Here is a 23624-nt window from a genome sequence, read left to right as displayed (position 1 = left end):
TGCGATTTCGCACCTAATGAATGTGAATGTCGGCGTCTTAACACGTGCGATTTCCTGCGGCACGATTTCTAAAGTAGTTCTCGCATTTACTTTTTCTGCAGTTTTGTTGCGATTTCATCTGCATAAAATATAATTAAAATCGCACCGCAAATTGCAAGAAACCGTTGAACATCTTCACAAGTCACAATAAAGTCTTCAGAAAACGCACAATTTTAAATCGCAGCGGTGCGACCGGTAACTTAGTCCTCACGCACACTGGGCACTTTAAAAACGTTGGCAGCGTTAGCTGTATAAAGTCGCTTTAAAAACGTGAGTTTTTGTGCATTTGTTAGTGTTTTTGCATTAGCGTTTTTCTGCATTTAGCCACCTTTTTACTGCATTAGCATTTTTTTTTTTACACAAAAAATAACATGTTGGCTCAAGAAAAACCTCTTAAAAACACTGGTTTGCCATGTTTTACCGCGCTTTACCGCGTTTAACTCCCCTAGAAACTCACTAGCTGTTTTTTTTCCCAGACAAAAATTGCTGATAAAACCCTGATTTGTATGGAATTTGTTAACAAGAAAAGCAGTAAAATATTATCCCCCCCCAGCAACCAACAACAATAGACCCACCCCAGCAAAACCAACAATTGATCCCTCCCAGCAACAACTGACCCACCTCCCAACAGCAATAGATCCCCCACCAGCAACAATAGACCCATGCAACAATAGATCCTCTCAGTGACAATAGATCCCCCACCAACAACAATAAACCCCTGCAACAATAGACCCCCCCCAGCAGCCAGCATCAATAGACACCTTCCTCAACAATAGATCCCCTGCAGCAAAAATATACCACCAGCAGCCAGCATCTATAAACACCTCCCTCAACATTAGATTCCCTCCAGCAAAAATAGACTACCAGCAGTGAGCATCAAAAGACACCTCCCTCAACATTAGACTCAGTCCAGCAAAATCAGATCACCAGCAGCCAGCATCAATAGACCCTCCCTCAACATTAGATTCCTTCCAGCAAAAATACATCACCAGTATCCAGAATCAATAGACACCTCCCTCAACAATAGATTCCCTCCAGCAAAAATACACCACAAGCATCCAGCATTAATAGTCACCTCCCTCAACAGTAGATTCCCTCCAGCAAAAATACACCACCAGCAGCCAGCATCAATAGACCCTCCCTCAACATTAGACTCAGTCCAGCAAAATCAGATCACCAGCAGCCAGCATCAATAGACCCTCCCTCAACATTAGATTCCCTCCAGCAAAAATACACCACCAGCAGCCAGCATCAATAGACACCTCCCTCAACAGTAGACTCCATCCAGTAAAAATTGACCACCATCAGCCAGCATCAAAAGACACCTCCCTCAACAGTGGACTCCCTCCAGCAAAAATACACCACCAGCAGCCAGCATCAATAGACCTTCCCTCAACATTAGACTCAGTCCAGCAAAATCAGATCACCAGCAGCCAGCATCAATAGACCCTCCCTCAACATTAGATTCCCTCCAGCAAAAATACACCACTAGCAGCCAGCATCAATAGACACCTCCCTCAACAGTAGACTCCATCCAGTAAAAATTGACCACCATCAGCCAGCATCAAAAGACACCTCCCTCAACAGTAGACTCCCTCCAGCAAAAATACACCACCAGCAGCCAGCATCAATAGACACCTCCCTCAACAATAGATTGCCTGCAGTAAAAATAGACCACCAGCAGCCAGCATCAATAGACACCTCCCTCAACAGTAGACTCCACCCAGCAAAAATAGATCACCAGCAGCCAGCATCAATAGACACCTCCTTCAACAGTAGATTCCCTCCAGAAAAAATACACTACCAGCAGCCAGCATCAATAGACACCTCCCTCAACAATAGATTCCTTCCAGCAAAAATACACCACCAGCAGCCAACATCGATAGACACCTCCCTCAACAGTAGACTCCATCCAGCAAAAATAGACCACCAGCAGCCAGCATCAATAGACACCGCCCTCAACAGTAGACTCAGTCCAGCAAAAATAGACCACCAGCAGCCAACATCAATAGACCCTCCAGCACACCCCAGCATCCCCTGTTATTACATACAGTACATTTAGTGCTGGAGGTGCCGGAACTACGTTCCCACACGTTCCTGCTAAAAAAAAGCCCTGGTTCCCTGCCTCAGACATCAATGGAGGCATCTTAAAGAAGAGCTCCAGGCTCCCCCCCAAAAAATTCAAGTCAGCAGCTACAAATACTGTATAAGGAAAGTTACCTGTCCAGGGGTCCAGCGCCGTTGTCACCTGGTTCTTCACTAGCCTCCAGGTTCCCGGTGCTGGCATTGCAAGTAAGTGAAACCCGAAGAGAAGCCGGTTCATGGAAACCGGAAATGTGCAAGTCACGTCGTGCCTGGTCATTGGTCCCGTAGTCTTCTGGAACCTTTGAAGGGTCCCAGCAGACTGTGGAGGGAAGGAGGAGGGCCAAACTGGTTTTGACAGGGACCTGCTCCCTCCAAAAAAGTGCCAAACATGGCAGTGGAGGGGGGGAGGGTGCAAACAAGCAGAGCTTCCCCTTTTATCCCCCCTCATATCTCTATCCAGGGTTGTCCTCAATTCACATCACCTACCCAGCTGACCCAGCATTATCCTACTGTGATCTGCCGTGCTGCTGCCACACATTTTGTCATGTGCCACCATGTTTGTTCCTAATAGTATCGGGTGTTGGGCATCCCTTCCTCATTTGAGCTTCCCAGCCCCTATGACACTCACCAGGACCACCTACTTTTGGCTTCTGGGAATGGAAATTAAATTTCCCGGAATAGGTGACGTACATATCCCAGGTTGGTTCACAGCTCTGGAGACCTCATTCTAACCAGGGACTCAGTTCAGCTCGAACGTGTGGAAAATGGTCACTTGACAGGATGACGCCATTCCAATCAGCTGCAGCAATGGAAATCCCTGCCCTGCAGCATCATGTAATGAAGAGGTGGGGATTCTGGTGACATCACTGCCCTAATATGGCCACATGGCCATATTTGGAAAATGTCATTGGCATGGTCATATTGGACAATGTCATTGGTATGGCCATATTGGACAATGTCATTGGTATGGTCATATTGGACAATGTCATTGGTATGGTCATATTTGGACATGGTCATTGGTATGGTCATATTGGACATGGTCATTGGTATGGTCATATTGGACATGGTCATTGGTATGGTCATATTTGGACATGGTCATTGGTATGATCATATTGGACATGGTCATTGGTATGGTCATATTGGACATGGTCATTGGTATGGTCATATTTGGACATGGTCATTGGTATGATCATATTTGGACATTGTCATTGGCATGGTCATATTGGACATGGTCATTGGTATGGTCATATTGGACATGGTCATTGGTATGGTCATATTTGGACATGGTCATTGGTATGATCATATTTGGACATTGTCATTGGTATGGTCATATTGGACATGGTCATTGGTATGGTCATATTTGGACATGGTCATTGGTATGGTCATATTGGACATTGTCATTGGTATGGTCATATTGGACATTGTCATTGGTATGGTCATATTTGGACATTGTCATTGGTATGGTCATATTGGACATGGTCATTGGTATGGTCATATTTGGACATGGTCATTGGTATGATCATATTTGGACATGGTCATTGGTATGGCCATATTGGACATTGTCATTGGTATGGTCATATTTGGACAATGTCATTGGTATGGTCATATTGGACATTGTCATTGGTATGGCCATATTGGACATGGTCATTGGTATGGTCACATTTGGACATTGTCATTGGTATGGTCATATTTGGACAATATCATTGGTATGGTCATATTTGGACAATGTCATTGGTATGGTCATATTTGGACAATATCATTGGTATGGTCATATTTGGACAATGTCATTGGTATGGTCATATTTGGACAATGTCATTGGTATGATCATATTTGGACATTGTCATTGGTATGATCATATTTGGACATTGTCATTGGTATGGTCATATTTGGACAATATCATTGGTATGGTCATATTTGGACATGGTCATTGTTATGGTCATATTTGGACATTGTCATTGGCATGGTCATATTTGGACATGGTCATTGGCATGGCCATATTGGACAATGTCATTGGTATGGCCATATTGGACAATGTCATTGACCAAATATGGACCAGTGGCCATATGAGGTTAATGATGTCCCCAGCATTCCTGCCCCTTGGTTATGTGTGGCTGCAGGCTGGAGTGGTGGTGTGTGTGGGGGGGGGGGGGTATTTCCATGGCCACAGCTAATTGAGATGGTGGCCTGCTGTCTTGTGACAATTTCCGGTGGGTTTTGAAGTTTAGCTCACCTTTACTTGCTACCTTTCTTGCAGTTTGGCTCCATGGCTGCTGACCTCATGCCAGACTTCCAGCCTATCGAATGCGCCTGTGTCCCTGCCAGCTACTGCTCCAGTCTGCACCTTGCCCCGATGGTGGATATTTATGGGTCCTGCTCTTCGGTGACATCTTTCTCTGCCTTCTATAGCACCTCAAAGCCATGCCGTCCCCAGAACCTTCAACAAGGAGTGAGAACCATGAAGGCCATCACCAAAACCTCCTACAAGAAGTGAGCACCTATAGACTGGATATTCTGTACCCATGCCACTCGGTGTCCTCCCATCCCCTGTCCACCATTCTGGGGGGGGTGAAGAAGGCCCTCTCTTACCATAGACCTCCAACCGGCTATGTGTTACTCACGTTGTATGTCAAATTTTGCACCGTGTACCCGGTTAATATCTCCAAGAAAAAAAGGGGAACTACTCACCATTTTGAGAGCCTCAGAACTGTTTATTAATCCATCGAAACAAACAGACCAGTCCATCCAATGTGCAAACAATCAAACACCTTTTTTCGGTATGGATGTGACCCTATGAGACTTGGCTTACCAAGTGAAACGCGTTAGCTGTTGGCACCTTGGATAGACTGGTCTGTTTGCTGGACGAATTAATAAATGGTTCGGAGGTTTTGAACACGGTGAGCAGTTCCTTTTTTCTTCTTTGGAGCGGCCACAGACACTGTTTGTTGGCCAGAGACTACATGGAACCGGCGCTTGCCATTGGCGGCAGCCTGGGGATTAGAGTCTGCGGTGAAGTCGCTGCTTTTTGTCTACCTGGTTAATATTTTCTCCTCTTCAGGGTGCATTTACTGTTTAATTCATCATCTCTGCAGATGTCGGGGCTTACACCGGCCAGGCATAGTCGCTTGCTGCATCGGATAAACTTTAGAGAACCCAGGCGACCGGCGAGGTCATTAAATTCAGAAAAACGCTCGGCATCGAGCACCTGAGATGAATACTCACACGGTGTCGGAAATAATGGAACACAGCGTTACATTTGTCTTGTAGATTATGACAGCCAAGCTTCACGATAAAAGGTATTTCTCCAGAGAGGGCTGGGCACACGAGAGAAGGCGGGAGAGCAGCTGGGAAAATAATAACGTTTTTCCGAACAGTTCATTCCACAAGCAGCATTGTCCGTGCTGCATCGAGAACCTCCACGCTAGACTCCTAGAAACTGAGCTCTTTAATGTGCGGTGATGCACAACCACATGGTTGGGTTTTTTTTGGTGCTTCTTCAAGGACCCCGTTGGACAAACATGAACTAAAATCTGAAGTATAGTGTGTAGTAAGATATATTCATGGAAGAATTACATATGCAGACTCTGCTTCCTGCTTAAGAGCCTCACAATGGTTGAACCTTGTTCATCCTCTTATCTCAATGCAGGTCTACCAGTCGTAACCAAAGAACTTCTGCAGTCTTTAATGGTGCGAAACAAACACAGTGTTCACGGTATCTAGATACCAGAAAGTAGAGATAAAAGTGAGCGCTAGATGGAAAAGCTGCTATGCGCCAATAAGTACCAAACAACTTAAAAAGACATATAAAAGAGAAGGGCGCAGCGCTAAAATACAATATGATTAAACCATATATATATGAAGTGGTGACAAAGTGCCAGAAACTGTGCATAAAAGCAATGATAGTCCTTAAACATCAAACGGTGACTGAAAAAACGTGCGTCCTCCGGTGATCAGAGTAACTGAATCATGCACTCACCAGATGCATAATTCAAATATGCATATAGATGGTATCCCGATATCCATACGCAGTTGTCTCATAAACGGATCAGGTCATCATCTAAGCACAGCAGTCCATCCAAAGGATCTTCTTATGGATCGTGTGTTGCCACACTAAGACACCCCTCGGCTGTCCCCTAAGAGACTCTGCAAGTATTGGACTCAGCAGGGTCCCAAGAAAAAAGCCAGGATGGTGTGATACCGTTTAAAATAAAAATTTATTGATCCAAAAGATAGACAAGGACTGCATAAATAGACTGACCATAAAATTGCATAAAGATAACCACCGCTCCTTGCGGTGGTATAATGTCTGGGATATGCTGCTCTTACCCTGTCTGCTGGTCTAATCACCAAATCTTTGTTTTCCAACAGGGTATCCATAGCTTTCTTACAGGTTACATTGGTTCTCGCTTTCTTTACTTCCAGTGTACTAAGGTCCTTTAAGACAGTGTCACGGAAGGCATTGATATAAGTCAATGATTGTACGGGAGGATTAAACAACGAAGCATTTCTCAAATGAGAATGAATGCTAGTGTTTGGAGGGTCATTACGTACAATAGGATTGGTCAAAAAATACTTTTTAAGGGTTAATTTTCTGACATATTTCCTAATATCAATGTAAGTTTGAAATTTACTTAAAGGTGCTGTGGGTGCATATTTGAGGCCTTTACCAAGAAGGTTAAGTTCATCTGGTGATAATTCCGTGTTACTAAGATTAAAAATGCCTAATTCATTTACATCTTTCTTTTTTTGGAGTTTATTGACCCTTTGGCCTCCTCTTTTTCCTCTCCGTGGGCGCTCCTTTTTTGTGCCCGTCCTGGGCCTAAAAAAGGCTGCTGTGTCTGTTTACCCTCGTTATACTGGTTGCCGGAATGAGAGGGGCCAGTTTGTGGGGTTCTAGATTGCTCATAATAAGGTCTGAAACCAGGTTTTTTAAAATTACGACCATTTTTTCTTTTATTCCTTGGGATGTAAGGTTTATAATGGTGTTGGTAATAGTTATCATTATTATCACCATTGTAATAATGTGGCCTTGGATAATAATTATCCCTGTGTTGTTGCCAATTGGGATGCCAATTATTGCTTCGTGAGCCTATATTATAATCAGCCATAGGGTTCAAAGTATCATACCTATTTGATGTAGGTACATTGAATTCAATGCGCTGTTTTACAGGTGTTTCATAGTAATTATTATTACTTTTATTATGCTTAGGTGGATAACCTCTATTATTGCGAGGAAATTTAGAAGGTTTGTTTAAAGGAGTAGCAAGAGGTGTGGGTGGAACAGGTGTATTAACCTCATCCTTTTGCCATCTAAAAACATAATCCTCCTGATAATCTTTTACATCCCTAGCATACTTCTTTCGTTTTTTAACCCTTTGTTCATTTTCTAAATGTTCCATATATGTTTTTAATCGATCTGATTCTGACTTATATTCGTCTTTATCTTTATATGATGTAAGCTGTTCTTTAAGTTTATTGATCTCTATATCCAGGTAGGAAAGTTTCTTTTTCTTTCTGGATATAAGAAATTTCAATAATTCAATACCAGAATTGTTGAAAAATTGAAACCATTCGGCTGAACTATTAATGTCCTCATGTTCCGGAGGTACGTCCCAACGCAGGGATCTCGGGACCATTTTTTCTTTGACATATCTGTCCAAGAATGATATATCCCATAACGTTCTAATTTCAGCAGAGGTAAGATTTTTTAGATGAACGAATAAACCTTTCAAATCAAATTGTTCAATGGGTGTGGAAAATACATCATCTGGTATGATGGACCTCATTGATCTAATATCAAAGATATCTGCCATTATTATATTAAATTAATAAGGCAAAGTAAAATATAAATCCAGCTGCTACAACTTAATTGGTAATAAAGCAAATCAGAAAGTAGAGATAAAAGTGAGCGCTAGATGGAAAAGCTGCTATGCGCCAATAAGTACCAAACAACTTAAAAAGACATATAAAAGAGAAGGGCGCAGCGCTAAAATACAATATGATTAAACCATATATATATGAAGTGGTGACAAAGTGCCAGAAACTGTGCATAAAAGCAATGATAGTCCTTAAACATCAAACGGTGACTGAAAAAACGTGCGTCCTCCGGTGATCAGAGTAACTGAATCATGCACTCACCAGATGCATAATTCAAATATGCATATAGATGGTATCTAGATACCGTGTGACTAGTGATCAGCTTGGCTTTGAAATTGGGTTTGGTCCGAAACCCAAGTGGCCTTGGGTTCAGTCCAAAACCCAAGTTTGTCCTAACCCAGAAGTTAGCTGTCGTTGGTAGGCCAATGGGCTGTAGATGGAGACTAGACACGAAGAGGCAGGGATGCTTGTGACCTAATACGGGTGTATGGCCATATTAGGTCAACGATGTCCCGAGCTTCTCCGCCCCACAGCGGCAGCACATATATAAAGGGGCGAGGATGCTCCTGACATCCTTAAACTGATTTGGCCACTGGAGGGGATGTTTGAAATAATTTGATTGCATTGCCACATTAGGTTGATAACATTGACCTTATATAAACATGTGTCCTTATTAGGTCAACCGTTGACCTAATATGGGTATATGGCCATGTGACCATTTTCGGTCAATGCCATTGACCTAATATAGCCACGTCACCATATTAGGTCAACGCCAGCACTGATAGGCAGCACTGAAGGGCACTGATAGGTGGCACTAATGAGGTGGCACTGATAGGTGGCCTGGCGCAACTGCTGGGCACTGGCTGGCGCAACCACTGGGGACTGACTGATGGCACTGACTGGCAGCACTGATAGGTGGCACTAATGAGGTGGCACTGATAGGTGGCCTGGCGCAACTGCTGGGCACTGACTGGCGCAACCACTGGGGACTGACTGATGGCACTGACTGGCAGCACTGATGGGCTGCACTGATGGGCACTGCTGGGCACAGGTAGGTGGCACTTCTGGATGGCACTGCTGGGCACAAGTGGGCGGAACTGGTGGGTGGCACTGCTGGGCACCGATCATCAGGCTACTGATCACCAGTGCCCTGATGATCAGTGCCGATCCCTTCTCTGACAACTGCCGGTTCTCAGCAGTACTTTCTTCGCGCTCTGACAGTGTGAGGAAAGTGCAGCCGAGAACCAGCAATTGCATTTCCCTGTGATCAGCGTGTCATTGGACACGGCTGATCACGTGGTAAAAGGCCGCTGTGATTGGCCTTTTACCACATCACGTGATCAGCTGTGTCCGTAGGACACAATGATCACGGAGATCGCCGGGTGTGCGCCCGCTGGGGTGCGCAGGAGAGCCTGTTCTGGGAGGACGTCATATGATGCCCTCCCAGAACTGGCCGGCCGCAGTGTAGCCGTCATTCGGCTCTCTGCGGTCGGCAACTGGTTAAAGTACAGTAACCCAAACTAATATTATCCTTGCACTTCATAGTTGGTGGATCTAAAGGAGATTGTACAATCAGATTGTAAGATGTGTGTTTGTTTAGGCAATGGAGTCCCTCCGGACACTCGTCTCTCTGCAGACTCTCCATTCTGGGGATCCTCGGAATATCTTATTTATATTTACAGTCAAATTAGCTTATGGTTTGCCCGGGGAAGTTCTGCCTCCACCGCGCAGAGGTGCATGCTGGGAAGCCTCCCAGGGCGGCTGATTTGCATATTTCTTTCACAGGAGGAGAGCGACCTTCTTACCGACTTCTGTCTAAAAATAAAAACCTGACAATGTCTCCTGATCGCATCTGCTGGGTTACCGGCACAAGACTCTGCGGCATCGCATCAAACGGCGATCGCCCGGGAGAAGAGCCGCCCCGCCGGGGTCACAGACTGGGGGGTGGGGGAGACACAGAACATTCCACTGCTTATCTAGAATTCTCTATATATTTCAATCTATCCTATCACTGCCTATCATTCTGTCTATCTATCTATCCCTTCATCCATCCATCCCTCTATCTATCTATCTATCTATCTATCTATCTATCTATCTATCTATCTATCTATCTATCTATTATCTATCTATCTATCTATCTATCTATTATCTATCTATTATCTATCTATCTATCTATCTATCTATTATCTATCTATCTATTATCTATCTATCTATTATCTATCTATCTATCTATCTATCTATCTATCTATCTATCTATCTATCTATCTATCTATTATCTATCTATTATCTATCTATCTATCTATCTATTATCTATCTATCTATTATCTATCTATCTATCTATCTATCTATCTATCTATCTATCTATTATCTATCTATCTATCTATCTATCTATTATCTATCTATTATCTATCTATCTATCTATCTATCTATCTATCTATCTATCTATCTATTATCTATCTATCTATCTATTATCTATCTATCTATCTATCTATCTATCTATCTATCTATTATCTATCTATCTATTATCTATCTATTATCTATCTATTATCTATCTATCTATTATCTATCTATCTATCTATCTATCTATCTATCTATCTATCTATCTATCATCTATCTATTATCTATCTATCTATCTATCTATCTATCTATCTATCTATCTATCATCTATCTATCTATTATCTATTATCTATCTATCATCTATTATCTATCTATCTATCTATCTATCTATCTATCTATCTATTATCTATCTATCTATCTATCTATCTATCTATCTATCTATCTATCTATCTATCTATTATCTATCTATCTATCTATCTATCTATTATCTATCTATTATCTATCTATCTATCATCTATCTATCTATCTATTATCTATCTATCTATCTATCTATTATCTATCTATCTATCTATCTATTATCTATCTATCTATCTATCTATCTATCTATTATCTATCTATTATCTATCTATCTATCTATCTATCTATCTATTATCTATCTATTATCTATCTATCTATCATCTATCTATCTATCTATTATCTATCTATCTATCTATCTATTATCTATCTATCTATCTATCTATTATCTATCTATCTATCTATCTATCTATCTATCTATCTATCTATCATCTATCTATCTATTATCTATCTATCTATCTATTATCTATCTATCTATTATCTATTATCTATCTATCTATCTATTATCTATCTATCTATCTATCTATCTATCTATCTATCTATCTATCTATCTATTATCTATCTATTATCTATCTATCTATCTATCTATCTATCTATCTATCTATCTATCTATCTATTATCTATCTATCTATTATCTATCTATTATCTATCTATCTATCTATTATCTATCTATCTATCTATCTATCTATCTATCTATCTATCTATCTATCTATCTATCTATTATCTATCTATCTATCTATCTATCTATCTATTATCTATCTATCTATCTATTATCTATCTATCTATCTATCTATCTATCTATCTCTCCGTATTTCGGCTCATTGTGGAGGATGACTAATACTTGGAGTAAAATTTTGTCAGCTGGAAAAAAAAAAAAATAAAATATGTCGATCGTCGGGTTTTATTGGAGAAGAATTGTTCGGTGTGAATCACCTGCAGATCTTGCGGGTCTGCAGCGCCGGTACGACACCACAGGCTGGGCGGTAATGTATGAGTCAGACAGATGATCAGACGATGTTCCTGTAGGAATATTTAATGTGTGTGTGTGTGGGGGGGGGGGTTGTTATAGAAGTCGTCTGTCTACAACCGGCTATAACCTGAAGCAACCTTCTCCGCTGCTGCAGTACCACCTCTGACCAGTAGGAGAATGCTGACAACCGCTGAGTTTGATGGGAAATCTCGGCAGAACTTGACACTTCCAATACCAAGCAGCACAGCAGCGATTGGGTTAGAGCCCTCTCATAGCAGTGCGTGGCACGCGCGTTTATTGTGCGGTATTTATGCGCTGAACTCCGAGATAAGTAGATATCATCTAAATCCATCGGTCATGTGGATTCGTCTTGAATCTCGGTGAGATTTGTGTATTTCTTCCAGATCTGTGCAGTCATCCAGGGTGAGACTTCCTGGAATAAAGACTGCTCACTGCTGCTCTCTCTCTGTGTGCGGGGGCCTGGTCTTGTCCCCGCCTCCTCCTGTAGTTTTCTGCAGGCAGCCTGTAGTGGGTGGAGCCTGCTGGGCCCCTCCCATAGCTCAGCTCTCAGCATTAATGTCATTCCTACGTTAATAATATCTTGGTTTGCAAAAGGCATTGGGTGGACATAAAGTGGATGTAGAGCCTTTCCGGCTTTTTAGGAATATCGTCAAATGAAAGTTTTTGTGCCGGGAGTTTGGCCTTTATATAGGATGTCTTAAAGCAGAATTCCAGCCCAAATTGAACTAGTCTTTCACTATATCCGCTCTCCCGGACCCCGCATTCACTATATCCGCTCTCCCCGGCCCCCGCATTCACTGTATCCGCTCTCCCCGGACCCCGCATTCACTGTATCCGCTCTCCCCGGACCCCGCATTCACTGTATCCGCTCTCCCCGGACCCCGCATTCACTGTATCCGCTCTCCCCGGACCCCGCATTCACTGTATCCGCTCTCCCCGGACCCCGCATTCACTATATCCGCTCTCCCCGGACCCCGCATTCACTGTATCCGCTCTCCCCGGACCCCGCATTCACTGTATCCGCTCTCCCCGGACCTCGCATTCACTATATCCGCTCTCCCCGGACCCCGCATTCACTATATCCGCTCTCCCCGGACCCCGCATTCACTATATCCGCTCTCCCCGGACCCCGCATTCACTATATCCGCTCTCCCCGGACCCCGCATTCACTACATCCGCTCTCCCCGGACCCCCGCATTCACTATATCCGCTCTCCCCGGACCCCGCATTCACTATATCCGCTCTCCCCGGACCCCGCATTCACTATATCCGCTCTCCCCGGACCCCGCATTCACTATATCCGCTCTCCCCGGACCCCGCATTCACTATATCCGCTCTCCCCGGACCCCGCATTCACTATATCCGCTCTCCCTGGACCCCGCATTCGCTATATCCGCTCTCCCCGGACCCAGCATTCACCATATCCGCTCTCCCGGACCCCACATTCGCTATATCCGCTCTCCCCGGACCCAGCATTCACCATAATCCGCTCTCCCCGGACCCGCATTCACCATATCCAGTCTCCCCGGACCCCGCATTCACCATATCCAGTCTCCCCGGACCCCGCATTCACTATATCCGCTCTCCCCGGACCCCGCATTCACTATATCTGCTCTGTTTGAGTCCACTTACTGTTGGCGGACTCACATACTGTCTTGCCATTTTTTATTTAATTACGTAAAAACATTTTTAGTATTTTATGTAGTAAACATAAATAAATACACAAATAAATAAAAACAATAATTAAAACAGTGATTATTAAATACTAACAAAACAAAGCTCCGCCGGCCTAGGAAAAATAATCAACCTGAATCTGGGTACAATGTAATTGTCATTCCAACGATCACAGATGTGACGCGGTAATGACGCGGTAATGACGGGTAAACACAGTCCGGCACTCAAACGGTTCACAAGAAATATTTTAGACGAATTTCAAGCGGGATGGAAGTTTGCGTTCGATGCGCCCAACACCGCACCCAGCATTTCCTCCTCTTTTTTGGTGTAAAATTAATTTTCAGACAAAATTAAATTAAATAATAGATAAACGGCTTCCTGAAAACCTCGTTCACCAAATAATTTTCCCATTAAAGAAAAATTAAAAATAAAAAAAAATTAGAAAAAAATAACACTTTTAGAAGAGTGGGTGAAGCTGTCGTGTGTCCTCGCGGCGGGCGTGCGTGCGTGCGCGGTCCTACAGTTATCGTTTTTTTAATATATATTCTCATTTTCTGGCTATTAATAGATAAGAGAATTCCCGTCCTCCTTCAATCGGACATGAAAAGCGTCCGCCGGGTGATGCCGAATCTGTGAGGTATCAGCCCAGGAAGAGATCCGGGGAGGGGGGTGGCAGGGATGAGGGGGGGACTGGTGGAGGGGGGGGGGGGCTGGGATGAGGAATTGATAACTTCAGGCATTGTTATCGCTCTTCCTGCCTAACCCCATATCCTGTATTCGCTATACAAACATTCCTTCCCCCGCCCGGCACCGCCAATATGGGACCCTCTAATACCAAAATGTCTACAGTACACAGAACATTTTCTTTTTACAAAAATATATAATAAAAAATATTAATACATATAGTAATGATATTAAAAAATGAAAAGATGATGATTATTATTCTCTAAAATAATACATCATAAAAATCTGAATAAATAAAAATAATGATAAAAAAAAAAAAAAAAAAAAATATTATCATCATCATCATTGATATTAGCAATAGTAGTAGTAGTAGTATTTCTATAAAATAATATATAATAAATAGAATAATAACACAGAAAAATACTAATGTTGAAAAATGATACAATTACAATTACTATTATTATTATTATTATTATTACTGTCATTATATTTTCCATAAAAAGTATAATAAACATAAAAATAATAATGTTTGAAAAATTATACAATTACAATTATATTATATTATATTATTTTTTCTGTGTTCTTATACTTTTTATGGAAAATAATGACAGTAATAATAATAATAAATAATATCATCAATATTAACATTATTAATAATACTATTATTATTATTACTGTCATTATTATTTTCCATAAAAAGTATAAGAACACAGAAAAATAATAATGTTTGAAAAATGATACAATTACTATTATTATTATATTATTTTTAAGTGTTATTATACTTTTTATGGAAAATAATAATGACAGTAATAATAATAATAATAATATTAATGTTAATATTAATAACACATAAAAATAATAATGTTTGAAAAATGATACATTTACTTTTATTATATTATTTTTTAATCATTATTATTTTTCTGTATTATTATTATTCTATTTATTATATATTATTTTATAGAAAATACTACTTCTACATATTTATCAATATTAATAATATCATCAATATTAACATTATTAATATTACTATTACTATTATTATTATTATTACTGTCATTATTATTTTCCATAAAAAGTATAAGAACACAGAAAAATAATATAATAATAATAGTAATTGTAATTGTATCATTTTTCAAACATTATTATTTTTTACTTGGTGGGGGCCGCACCGATTTCCAAAGTAGTGCATGCGCTACTTCAGGTGCAAATCGCATAGACATCTAGGCTAGATGTCTCGCAAGTCGCACCTGAAGTCGGAACGATATCCATTGGAAGTCGCAGGATTTCAAAGTCGGATGTTTTATGCAGTAATGTGTGTTGCGATAAGACCCCGGCCACTCTGGGTGCGACTTGCCATACCATGCGACTTGCAAATCGTACCCATTGTCGGCGATTAAAGCGGTCATATGGTGCGGTTCTGACTTGGTGGGGGCCGCACCGATTTCCAAAGTAGCGCATGCACTACTTCAGATGCGACTCGCATAGACTAGGCTAGATGTCTTGAAAGTCGCACCTCAAGTCGGAACGACATCCACTGGAAGTCGCAGGATTTCAAAGTCGGATCGGTGTGACTGGGGGGAGGGGGTAAAGCAGCGGATTTGGATAGGACTCGCCGTCGCAGCGCGCATGCGTTTCTGTGCATTTCCATGCATCATCCGTGGGTCAGCCCATTTATTTCAACACACAATAAACGCTCAAAAAATCCCTTTTGAGAAGAGACGCTAGACCAACACGCACCATGCGTCCTGCCATGCACGCAAACACAGGCTTTCAAAGATGTGTGTGGGGGGCCACTACTTTTGTAGCCCCATTCAGGCAGATTGATGCGTTTTTTTGGCATTTATTCCCATAGAAATAAATGGAAACGCACAAATCCCACGGTTTCATGCACTGTTGCGCAGTTTGCCGCGTTTTTCTGGCATGGCAACAATCGATGTCACAGATGAAATTTTTCTCAATTGGCTGATACAAAGAAAAAAACGCCAACGCACAACAAGCCCGAAAAATGCCTGAACAGATTGCGCATGAATGCATGCAATGGCGCGACAAAACGCGCGAAAAAATGCGCAGAAACACTACAATCAGATGCGAATGGAGCCTGATACAAAAACGGCAGAGCTCAAAAAGCCTGAAGGAAAATTGCGCGCAAATGTTTGCAAACGTGTGACAAACGGCGTAAAAAAATGCACAAAAGCGCATCGGCGTGCATGTGAAAACGGGCAGTTTCTGTGCGTTGCTGGAAAGCACGCCGTTTTGCACGCACTTCTGCCACCCTGAACTATGAACATCGCATAAGGTTAGAAAACCTGCGAAAAACGCTTGCGTGGCCATTAAGGTCGCGTTTACATTTGGCGCTTTGTGAATGCGCACAAAATTGCGCCATTTTTTGCTCGTGCGTGCGTTTTTGCAGCACGCGTTTAAGGCACGCCATTGAATTCAAAGAGCTCTACGTTTGACAAACGCAGCAAAGTCGCTCAAGTACCTTTCTTTCAATGCTGAGCTTTGTTCGTTTTTTTTAACCACGTCCACACCGCGTTTGAAGCACCGGCGAGGCGGCATTCACGCTTTAGCATTTTGTGAACATACGTGTGTGCGATTTTCTGCACGTTTTACAAAACGCACAAAAAAATCCAGTCACACTTGGGCTGCCATTCATTGTTCGTTTTTAATGGCGCGCTTGTGTATCTGCAAAAGCTCATGTTTGCATGCGTGCCAAAACGCATGGTGCTGAAAACGGTGCGATTTCTAGTATCAGTGATAGTGAATACTGTCTCTGAGCCCTCTATGTATCAGTGATGGTGAATACTGTCTCTGAGCCCTCTCTATATATCAGTGATGGTGAATACTGTCTCTGAGCTCTCTCTGTATATCAGTGATAGTGAATACTGTCTCTGAGCTCTCTCTGTATATCAGTGATAGTGAATACTGTCTCTGAGCTCTATCTGTATATCAGTGATGGTGAATACTGTCTCTGAGCCCTCTATGTATCAGTGATAGTGAATACTGTCTCTGAGCTCTCTCTGTATATCAGTGATGGTGAATACTGTCCCTGAGCCGTCTATATATCAGTGAGGGTGAATACTGTCTCTGAGCCCTCTATGTATTAGTGATGGTGAATACTGTCTCTGAGCCCTCTATATGTATCAGTGATAGTGAATACTGTCTCTGAGCCCTCTCTATGTATCAGTGATAGTGAATACTGTCTCTGAGCTCTCTCTGTATATCAGTGATAGTGAATACTGTCTCTGAGCCCTCTATATATATCTGTGATAGTGAATGCTGTCTCTGAGCCCTCTATGTATCAGTGATAGTGAATACTGTCTCTGAGCTCTCTCTGTATATCAGTGATAGTGAATACTGTCTCTGAGCTCTCTCTATATATCAGTGATAGTGAATACTGTCTCTGAGCTCTCTCTATATGTATCAGTGATGGTGAATACTGTCTCTGAGCTCTCTCTATATATCAGTGATGGTGAATACTGTCTCTGAGCTCTCTCTATATATCAGTGATAGTGAATACTGTCTCTGAGCCCTCTATGTATCAGTGATAGTAAATACTGTCTCTGAGCTCTCTCTATATGTATCAGTGATGGTGAATACTGTCTCTGAGCTCTCTTTATATATCAGTGATGGTGAATACTGTCTCTGAGCTCTCTCTATATATCAGTGATAGTGAATACTGTCTCTGAGCCCTCTATACATATCAGTGATAGTGAATACTGTCTCTGAGCCCTCTATGTATCAGTGATAGTGAATACTGTCTCTGAGCCCTCTATACATATCAGTGATAGTGAATACTGTCTCTGAGCCCTCTATACATATCAGTGATAGTGAATACTGTCTCTGAGCCCTCTATACATATCAGTGATAGTGAATACTGTCTCTGAGCCCTCTATGTATCAGTGATAGTAAATACTGTCTCTGAGCTCTCTCTATATATCAGTGATAGTGAATACTGTCTCTGAGCCCTCTATATGAATCCAGACCGTTCACACAGTGGTAATGAATGTCAGTGCTTGTGGTTCCAGCACTGATGGTGAAGGACAGACGATTTCTCACCAGACGGAGGAAAATCTTTTACAAAATTGTATAACAAACCAGAAACTCTCCGGCACTGATATCTGATATCAGTGCCGGGCTCTGCGGGAAAGTTGCTGCCACTATGGAAGGAGCGGAGGGCGTATCACACAGACCGGTGTTCAGTACTGAGCTACACCGTGTCCAGGACCTCTACATTAGATATCAGTGCCGAGTTACATTGTATCCAGTCCCTATAGATGATATCAGTGCTGGGTTACATTGTATCCAGTCCCTATAGATGATATCAGTGCCGAGTTACATTGTATCCAGTCCCCATAGATGATATCAGTGCTGGGTGACATTGTATCCAGTCCCCATAGATGATATCAGTGCTGGGTTACATTGTATCCAGTCCCCATAGATGATATCAGTGCTGGGTTACATTGTATCCAGTCCCCATAGATGATATCAGTGCTGGGTTACATTGTGTCCAGTCCCTATAGATGATATCAGTGCTGGGTTACATTGTATCCAGTCCCCATAGATGATATCAGTGCCGGGTTACATTGTGTCCAGTCCCCATAGATGATATCAGTGCTGGGTGACATTGTATCCAGTCCCTATAGATGATATCAGTGCTGAGTTACATTGTATCAAGTCCCCATAGATGATATCAGTGCTGGGTTACATTGTATCCAGTCCCTATAGATGATATCTCTGGTGTGTTACATTGTATCCAGCCCCCATAGATTATATCAGTGCTGGGTTACATTGTATCCAGTCCCTCTAGATGATATCAGTGCTGGGTTACATTGTATCCAGCCCCCATAGATGATATCAGTGCTGGATTACATTGTATCCAGTCCCCATAGATGATATCAGTGCTGAATTACAATGTATCAAGTCTCTATAGATGATATCAGTGCTGGGTTACATTGTATCCAGCCTCCATAGATGATATCAGTGCTGGGTTACATTGTATCCAGTCCCCATAGATGATATCAGTGCTGGGTGACATTGTATCCAGTCCCTCTAGATGATATCAGTGCTGGGTTACATTGTATCCAGTCCCCATAGATTATATCAGTGCTGGGTTACATTGTATCAAGTCACTATAGATGATATCTGTGCTGGGTTACATTGTAGCCAGTCCCTATGGATGATATCAGTGCTGGGTTACATTGTATCCAGTCCCTATAGATGATATCAGTGCTGGGTTACATTGTATCCAGTCCCTATAGATGATATCAGTGCTGAGTTACATTGTATCAAGTCCCTATAGATGATATCAGTGCTGGGTTACATTGTATCCAGTCCCTATAGATGATATCAGTGCTGGGTTACATTGTATCCAGCCCCCATAGATGATATCAGTGCTGGGTTACATTGTATCCAGTCCCCATAGATGATATCAGTTCCGGGTTACATTGTATCAAGTCCTTCTAGATGATATCAGTGCTGGGTTACATTGTATCCAGTCCCCATAGATGATATCAGTGCCCAGTTACATTGTATCAAGTCCTTCTAGATGATATCAGTGCTGGGTTACATTGTATCAAGTCCTTCTAGATGGTATCAGTGCTGGGTTACATTGCATGCAGTCCCCATAGATGATATCAGTGCTGGGTTACAATGTACAGTGCCGGTTCTTCCTATCACAATGGCTGACACTGTCGGATCCTGTCCCAGATCAGTGCGGGGACCAGTAGGGACCGACATTCAGTGCAATGACTCCCCCACAAGTCAAACAACTCGGAGTCCTTTCTATGTGTCAGTCCTGGGGGGGGGGGGTCACTAGATCGTGGGACGGCATCAAATCTCCAGCTGTCGCGGCACTACAATGACCAGCAAGCCTTGCCAGCCAAAGCACTTCTATGGCCAGGCTGCTCAAAGCATCCTGGGACTTGTAGTTCCCCTCCATTTGCCCTGATATCAGTGCTGAGTTACAATGTATCAAGTCCTAGATGATATCAGTGCTGGGTTACATTGTATCCAGTCCCTATAGATGATATCAGTGCTGGGTGACAATGTATCCAGTCCCCATAGATGATATCAGTGCTGGGTGACATTGTATCCAGTCCCTATAGATGATATCAGTGCTGGGTTACATTGTATCCAGTCCCCATAGATGATACCAGTGCTGGGTGACATTGTATCCAGTCCCATAGATGATATCAGTGCTGGGTGACATTGTATCCAGTCCCTATAGATGATATCAGTGCTGGGTTACATTGTATCCAGTCCCTATAGATTATATCAGTGCTGGGTGACATTGTATCCAGTCCCCATAGATGATATCAGTGCTGGGTGACATTGTATCCAGTCCCCTATAGATGATATCAGTGCTGGGTTACATTGTATCCAGTCCCTATAGATGATATCAGTTGCTGGGTGACATTGTATCCAGTCCCTATAGATGATATCAGTGCTGGGTTACATTGTATCCAGCCCCCATAGATGATATCATTGCTGGGTTACATTGTATCCAGTCCCTATAGATATCAGTGCTGGGTGACATTGTATCCAGTCCCCATAGATGATATCAGTGCCAAGTTACATTGTATCCAGTCCCTATAGATGATATCAGTGCTGGGTTACATTGTATCAGTCCCCATAGATGATATCAGTGCTGGGTGACATTGTATCCAGTTCCCATAGATGATATCAGTGCTGGGTTACATTGTATCAGTCCCCATAGATGATATCAGTGCTGGGTTACATTGTATCAGTCCCCATAGATGATATCAGTGCTGGGTTACATTGTATCAGTCCCCATAGCTGATATCAGTGCTGGGTTACATTGTATCAGTCCCATAGATGATATCAGTGCTGGGTTACATTGTATCAGTCCCCATAGAGATATCAGTGCTGGGTTACATTGTATCCAGCCCCCATAGATGATATCAGTGCTGGGTTACATTGTATCCAGTCCCCTATAGATGATATCAGTGCTGGGTTACATTGTATCCAGTCCCTATAGATATCAGTGCTGGGCTACATTGTATCAGTCCCTATAGATGATATCAGTGCCGAGTTACATTGTATCCAGTCCCTATAAATGATATCAGTGCTGGGTTACATTGTATCCAGTTTTATATCAGTGTTCCCCCGATTCCATCCTTTGTGGGGGGTCACACAGTACCCCCCCCCCCACAAATCCGCGTTCTCAGCTCCTACCTGTCAGGGTCAGCCTCCGGCGGCTCCTGGGGGGCACTTTGCACCTCCTGCGCCCCCGTCTCCTCTTCCTCGCCCACCTTCTCCTCTGTGCTGGCTTTGGGGGTCTCCTCGCCCGGCCTGCAGGTGCTCGATGATGTGGTGCTGGTGCCAGGACGGGACGGATCGATGCTGGTGACGGGGGTCGGTCCCGGCACGGGCGCCGGATGTTGTGGACGGGGCTGTTGCTGCTTTTCTTCAGCCCGTTCCTGTCCCGCGAGTGGCTCTTCAGCCTATTGTGGGACGGGGGTCCCTCTGTGCTCATATCCTTCCTGCTGGAGGCACCCCCCGGAGCCCGGAGAGCCCTGCGAAGGGTGACTACTGAACCACCTCCAGCGCAGCCGGAGAATCTGCTTCACATCAAAGTCCTTCTTCCCCGACACCGACATCGTGAGACGCGCAAAAAAAAAAAGGGGAAAAGCCGAGACGAGAGCCTGCAGCCGCTTCCTCCAGCTCCGGATTAATTCAGCTCCTCAGATTGCGGGAGCCGTGGCTGCGAGCGAAGAACAAGCGCGCCGCCTGCACCTCCAACCCATGCTAAGCTGCCAACGGTGGAGGTGGGACGGCGAGCTGCTGCCGGGGATGAGGTCACACCTGATTACAGGGAAAGTCGCTGCAAGACCCCCACCGGCTGCTGCTGGGCTCAGGGACCGAGGAGCTCTCCTGCCTCGCTCAGGGACCGAGGGGGTCTCCTGCCTCGCTCAGGGACCGAGGAGCTCTCCTGCCTCGCTCAGGGACCAAGGAGCTCTCCTGCCTCGCTCAGGGACCGAGGAGCTCTCCTGCCTAGCTCAGGGACCGAGGAGCTCTCCTGCCTCGCTCAGGCCGCACACACCACGATCTGCTCCTGACAGCTCCCGCTGCATCCAGCATGCAAGAGCGTACGTCAGGACCCCAGCAGGTCTGCCCAGGGGGGTGCCTGCTCCCAGAGGATGGGGATGGCGGCTCTAGTGTCACTACAGGGGATGGGGATGGTGCTGTAGTATCACTCCAGGAGTGGGGGGAGGGGGGGGTCCTTTAGATTTATTAATGCGTTTCCCAATTTTTTTTTCCCTGAGAATGAAATTGTTTTATTTCGCTTCATGCCCTTCCTGACTTTAAAGTAGTCGCATCCGGAAGGCATGAAGCAAAATAAAACAATTTCATTCTCGGGAAATGAAAAAAAAATAAAAAAAAAAATTAAAAGAAAAAAAAAAAAAAAAAAAAAATTTAACCACTTCCCTCCTGGTGCAGTTTTTTTTTCATTTTTAATTTTTTTTTTTTTTTACATTTTTTTTTATTTCCTGAGCATGAAATTGTTTTATTTTGCTTCATGCCTTCCCGATGCGACTACTTTAACCACTTCGATTTCTTTTTTTCATTTCCCGAGAATGAAATTGGTTTTATTTCGCTTCATTTTTCATTTCCCGAGAATGAAATTGTTTTATTTCGCTTCATGCCCTTCCCGACTTTAAAGTAGTCGCATCCGGAAGGCATGCAGCAAAATAAAACAATTTCATTCTCGGGAAATGAAAAAAAAATGTAAAAAAAAAATTAAAAGAAAAAAAAAAAAAAAAAATTTAACCACTTCCCTCCTGGTGCAGTTTTTTTCATTTAAAAAATTTTTTTTTTTTGCATTTTTTTTTTATTTCCTGAGCATGAAATTGTTTTATTTTGCTTCGTGCCGTCCCGATGCGACTACTTTAACCACTTCCCTCCTGGTGCAGTTTTTTCATTTTTTTCTTTTTCTTTTCTTTTTTTTTTCTTTTTTTTCCCCGAGAATGAAATTGTTTTATTTCGCTTCATGCCCTTCCCGATGCGACTACTTTAAAGTAGTCGCATCCGGAAGGCATGAAGCAAAATAAAACAATTTCATTCTTGGGAAATGAAAAAAAAATGTAAAAAAAAATTAAAAGAAAAATAAAAAAAATGTAACCACTTCCATCCTGGTGCAGTTTTTTTCATTTTTTTACTTTTTTTTTTTTTACATTTTTTTTTTATTTCCCGAGAATGAAATTGTTTTATTTTGCTTCATGCCGTCCCGATGCGACTACTTTAACCACTTCCCACCTGGTGAAGTTTTTTCATTTTTTTCTTTTCTTTTTTTTTCCCCGAGAATGAAATTGTTTTATTTCGCTTCATGTCCTTCTCGATGGGACTACTTTAAAGTAGTCGCAACCGGAAGGCATGAAGCAAAAAAAAACAATTTCATTCTCGGGAAATGAAAAAAAAAATGTAAAAAAAAATAAAAATTAAAAAAAAATTAAAAAAAAATTAACCACTTCCTTCCTGGTGCAGTTTTTTCATTTTTTTTATTTCCCGAGCATGAAATTGTTTTATTTTGCTTCGTGCCTTCCCAATGCGACTACTTTAACCA

General features: G+C 42.6%; 1 protein-coding gene across 1 annotated transcript in view; it reads right to left on the bottom strand.

Moving 5' to 3' along the window:
* The window catches only part of LOC149444167 (kelch-like protein 4), a 217033-nt gene extending 195390 nt beyond the window's left edge, over positions 1–21643 (bottom strand). The window contains exon 1 of the mRNA XM_089654865.1: positions 21236–21643. The gene's annotated coding sequence lies outside the window, so the exon portion shown is untranslated. The remainder of the gene's footprint in view (positions 1–21235) is intronic.
* Positions 21644–23624: the final 1981 nt, after the last annotated feature.

This window comes from Staurois parvus, unplaced genomic scaffold (genome assembly GCF_062004578.1).
Source record: "Staurois parvus isolate SC_StPar_1 unplaced genomic scaffold, SC_StPar_1.0 ptg000812l, whole genome shotgun sequence".
NCBI lineage: Eukaryota > Metazoa > Chordata > Amphibia > Anura > Ranidae > Staurois > Staurois parvus.
The sequence above is the reverse complement of the archived record's forward strand: the minus strand, read 5'-3'. Positions and strand labels throughout refer to the sequence as shown.